Genomic DNA, 5605 nt, shown 5'->3' on the forward strand with positions numbered 1-5605 from the left:
AGCTAGAATTAGAGGCCGGCCGGCCATGCCCTTTTCCCAGGGGCATTTTGGTCTTTTCCCCTCCTTTTTGCGTGCCTTTTCACCCAAGGCTTGAGGCCTATAAATGGCAGCCGAACCTCACTTCATTTCTTGCCTCTTTCAACGCTTTTCTCTCCAGTTTTGAGTTTTACGCGCGTTTTCCAACGCCTCGCGCAAATTGTTTTCGTAAAAACACTTAGTTTTAAACACTTTGGAGCGATTAAATTCCGGCTTCGGAGCTTCTTTTTGCATTTTCACCACTTGAGGTAAGTTCATCTTAATATTTAGAATATTTTCTCGGGAGTTGACTTTTGTTGACTTTTTTATTTCCCGAGAGTTGACTTTTGTTGACTTTTTCCAATTTTGCTCATTTTGCTCATTTTTGCTTCCATTTTGCAGATTCTTGAACATGGCGGGCAATTCTTCCCACGGTGGAGGCTTTTCAGGTGCCGGTGATGACTTCGATCCCATGACCTTACCTCCGAGGACCCGACCTTTTATTCCTGAGAGGTACCGTCCGGCAGCGCACGTCCTCCCTCGTGCCGTTTTCCGTCATTTTACCAGTTTTGACGAGAGAGCACCCGCGGATCTGCTTCTCAGAGAGCCGGAGCAGCATCTCTCTCACGAGGCCCGAGAGGTATTTACCTTATCTTCCGTATTTCACATTTCGCACCTTTGCCATGCTTGAATATGTAGTTTAGCTTATGACATAGTACTTTGCTTACATTTTGAACATGTAGTTTCAACACTTGAATTTCTGAACACTCGGCTCATTAATTAATTGCGAACACACAGCCCACATTTAGAACACACGGTTCAAACACTGATTTGTCGAATACACAGCCCGAAAGTGAACATACAGCCCACACTTTACATTTTTTGAACACACAGCCCAGATAGATAGTGAACACGCAGCCCACAAGCTAACTGAAAGTTGAACACGCAGCCCAAAATTCAAATTTTCTGAACACGCAGCCCAGGTAGATAGTGAACACGCAGCCCACAAATTAACTGAAAGTTGAACACGCAGCCCAAAATTCAAATTTTCTGAACACGCAGCCCAGGTAGATAGTGAACACGCAGCCCACAAATTAACTGAAAGTTGAACACGCAGCCCAAAATTCAAATTTTCTGAACACGCAGCCCAGGTAGATAGTGAACACGCAGCCCACAAATTAACTGAAAGTTGAACACGCAGCCCAAAATTCAAATTTTCTGAACACGCAGCCCAGGTAGATAGTGAACACGCAGCCCACAAATTAACTGAAAGTTGAACACGCAGCCCAAAATTCAAATTTTCTGAACACGCAGCCCAGGTAGATAGTGAACACGCAGCCCACAAATAAACTGAAAATTGAACACGCAGCCCAAAATTCAAAATTTTCTGAACACGCAGCCCAGGTAGATAGTGAACACGCAGCCCACAAATTAACTGAAAGTTGAACACGCAGCCCAAAATTCAAACTTTTTGAACACGCAGCCCAGGTAGATAGTGAACACGCAGCCCACAAGTTAACTGAAAGTTGAACACGCAGCCCAAATTTCAAATTTTCTGAACACGCAGCCCAGGTAGATAGTGAACACGCAGCCCACAAATTAACTGAAAGTTGAACACGCAGCCCAAAATTCAAATTTTCTGAACACGCAGCCCAGGTAGATAGTGAACACGCAGCCCACAAATTAACTGAAAGTTGAACACGCAGCCCAAAATTCAAAATTTTCTGAACACGCAGCCCAGGTAGATAGTGAACACGCAGCCCACAAATTAACTGAAAGTTGAACACGCAGCCCAAAATTCAAACTTTCTGAACACGCAGCCCAGGTAGATAGTGAACACGCAGCCCACAAGTTAACTGAAAGTTGAACACGCAGCCCAAATTTCAAATTTTCTGAACACGCAGCCCAGGTAGATAGTGAACACGCAGCCCACAAATTAACTGAAAGTTGAACACGCAGCCCAAAATTCAAATTTTCTGAACACGCAGCCCAGGTAGATAGTGAACACGCAGCCCACAAATTAACTGAAAGTTGAACACGCAGCCCAAAATTCAAACTTTCTGAACACGCAGCCCAGGTAGATAGTGAACACGCAGCCCACAAGTTAACTGAAAGTTGAACACGCAGCCCAAATTTCAAATTTTCCTGAACACGCAGCCCAGGTAGATAGAATTTGCATGTAGCTTATTTTACTTCATCGGCACACAGCCCATTTCATCTTATTGGCACACAGCCCATTTATTTCATTATTGACACATATATTCATTCTGAATGCAGGGTGGTTCCCGCAGTGTGCGAGGATATGGTTCCACCATGGCGCGGGATTGGTATGCTGAGCTCCCGGAGGGCGTCAGAGACTTAGTAGACTTGGCGGGGTTTGGCCCCTTCTGTGTCGGGTTGTCACGCTGTCCTGCCAGGAGGACCTTGATGGCAGCTCTGGTAGAGAGATGGTGGGACACCACCAATTCCTTTCATTTCTCTGCTACCGGGGACATGACCATGACCCCTTTTGACTTTGCTGTATTGACCGGCCTTGATGTCGGAGGTTGGCCCATCCCCTATGATGAGGATATGGGCGAGTGGGAGGCCGCCTGGATGTATTTGTTGGGGGCTCGCCCACCTGTTGATAGGGTTTCAGGGAGAGTCAGATACACTTGGTTCTCTTCCCATTTTCGGCGGGCTGAGATGGTGCCCGAGACTCCCGAGGAGACAGAGCAGTATGCCCGTGGTTTCCTGATGTTCCTCTTCGGGACTACCTTGTTCGCCGACAGAGGGAACACCATTGGGCTATACCTGTTGAGCGCTCTGGTTGACCTATCACAGGTCAGTAGATATGATTGGGGTGGCGCTGGCCTGGCTACCCTCTACTTTTACATGAGCGTGACCTCCCGCGGGCGGGGCGATTTGCTTGGTGGCTACTGGAGAGCTTGGGAGGTATTTTCTGTCCCCTCGATTTACATTTCTGCTCTTCATTACTTGTACATTGCACACACAGCGCACTTTTACAGTCTGCATTTTGCTCTCAGCATTTCATACTTATATTCTGCACTGCTTTTCTCAGCTATGGGCTTATGTATACTTCCCATCGTTAGCCCCAGAGCTGGAGGTGGTGGGGATTCCCGTGACCCCATATTCATTGATATTTGAGGGCCCGCACCGGGCGAGGCCTCGAGAGACCCTGGTTCGCCTGCGACAGTACTTCGACACTGTGCGACACTCAGAGGTACTTCAGAACTTTCAGTTCTTTTCATTTTCATCTTTGACTTGCTCTGTATATTCTTGATTTCTGATTGGTTTATGCATTTATCATCCGCAGATTACTTGGCAGCCTTGGGCACCCTTGGGTGATGATCTCCTACTTCAGTATACCGGAGCGTCAGGCATCTCCCGGTATAGGGTCCTGCTCGAAGGGCCAGTTGGCAGAGTCTGGTTCCTGGGGGAGCGCTTTCTGTGCTAGGTACGGGGGTATCTTTCTCAGGATGTTCCCGCGGTACCTCCAGCTAGTATGCGGACTGCCGACAGGCTCTCTTTCTCAGAGGTAGTCGGCGCCATGCTGGGCAGCGATGCTTTGCTATATGTTGCGGAGGGGGACTACGCCACCTATCGTCACATATATTTGATGCCTCCTTTGACAGAAGCTCGTATCCCGATGATGAGACCTGCCGGTATGTCATCCTCGGACCAGGCTCAGGCTCGAGCTACAGACATCCCTTCTTCTAGCAAGGCTGGCACATCTAGAGGTGGGAGTAGACCGTTTCCTCCGACTCCGTCGATTCATCCTCATCTCGGATGGCCAGATATGCCTACTGAGTTGATGGCGTGGCAGTATGGAACTAGCTCTCCGATTCCGATTCCACTAGAGCCTCCGATGCCCAGTGATCGATACGCCATTGATCCGGACTCACCGCCGGTATGCTCCACTTTTGTCATTCATCATTCAGATGTTTAGACACTCTTCTGTTTACTGATGATTATGAGCTCATTTTTGCAGCCATCGCGAGGGTACATAGAGGAGGTGGTTGGGCTGGTGGCCACACTCGAGGGCATGGTCCTGCGCAGGGAGGCACAGTTGTCCGTCGCAGGCATTCAGGTACCCTTCAGTTTTCTGGCATTTATCATACTTCTGATGACATGCTGATTTCCACTGCATCGATTGACTATTTGTGTAGAGCACATCTGACACACACCCCATTTGTACACTGTATTTACATGCACCCACTTCATGTAGCTTTTGCTTGTATCTGCGTCTGATGTACATATTTGGACTGATGCATTTGAATTGAACTCTTTGTTTTCAGATGCCTTCATGGTCCGGTCAGCCGCAGACTAGGTCACCTGGGCCTCATTGGGGAGCTGGGCCATCTGGGCCTTATCAGGGAGCTGGGCCATCCGGGCCTACCCGTGGAGCCGGGCCATCTATGCCTTATCGAGGAGCTCGAGGAGGGCCTGTCCGCAGACGCAGGGCCCACGTTGTGGAGGTGGAGCCTAATGAGGAGGAGGAGGATGCTGAGGATGAGGAGAAGGCCACCGATCGTCAGTTCGAGACATCTGTCGAGGAGGGGGGCTCCGGTTTTGGCTCGGGGAATAGAGGCGAGGCTGAGGAGAATCCTGAGGATGACAGCTCCGACTCTGATGGTGGTGTGGAGGTTGTCCCACAAAAGAGGACCAGGCGTGCTTCTCGTTCCCGTTCCCGAGGATTTTGATGCTGCTATTTCCTGCTTTATTTTTCTTTTTGCTAGTAGTTTGTAGCACTTTGCACATTGTTAGGCAGTTTTATTTTTGTAAAACTTGTACCTTTATTTGTTGTAAAGCATGATGAAATGAAATAGCTTTTGGAAAGGTGTTTGTATTTTTAGCATCGTATCGCATCAATTTATTTTGCACAAAAAAGAAATTGAATGGGAATGTGCATTGTGTAATCACCAAGTCAGGTAGTGAACCGACGCAACAAACTAAACAACTTAACTTACTAAGATATAACAGAATCTTTAGCAAGTTTACAACTCGATAAGCAAAATGCAACAACGTAAATAAACAAGACTTTAACAAAGATTGCTTAAACAGAGAGCAATGACTCAAAAACACGAAACACGTCCGCTCGACGAACAACTCGATAAGCAAAACAACAACTCGATAATCAAAACATAACAACAATAGAGTGTTCTTCTGACGATCTGAGCATCGGAACGCATCCGAAACGGAGGGAGATGAAGGCCTCTGATTTTCCCGTTGCATGGAAATACTTGAAACTCTCCCTCGAAGGATAAAACAGGGCCAGGGATATACACTGCAGCATTGCCAACCATCCCTGGGAGCCGGCCGACCATTTTTTGAAAAAGTAAATGGCTGGTCATAATATGCCACGGTATGGAGGACTAGAGAGCTCCTGGCCCCTGCTTCAACTTTCAGTTGCACTTTGTCCGATGAGTGCGTGGATTGGCTCAATGAGGAGGCACAAGTCGGGCCTAGCTTGGCATCAGATGCTCCATCCAGCTCTGGGAGGGGACGCAGAGATACTTGATTCAACTATGCCTCAAATTTATTGCTTATTTAGCATTTTCAAGTTTTCTTTATGAATGTACTAAAAAGC

The 5605-nt window shown here is 47.6% G+C and overlaps 1 long non-coding RNA gene across 1 annotated transcript; it reads left to right on the forward strand.

Moving 5' to 3' along the window:
• Positions 1-2899: 2899 nt before the first annotated feature.
• Positions 2900-3466, forward strand: LOC145794648 (uncharacterized). Its single transcript, XR_014334580.1, has 3 exons — positions 2900-2949; positions 3077-3238; positions 3332-3466. It is a non-coding gene; the product is annotated as an uncharacterized LOC145794648 (long non-coding RNA).
• The last annotated feature ends 2139 nt before the right edge of the window (positions 3467-5605 follow it).

Source organism: Camellia sinensis, chromosome 7, assembly GCF_055761805.1.
Source record: "Camellia sinensis isolate YWXY chromosome 7, ASM5576180v1, whole genome shotgun sequence".
NCBI lineage: Eukaryota > Viridiplantae > Streptophyta > Magnoliopsida > Ericales > Theaceae > Camellia > Camellia sinensis.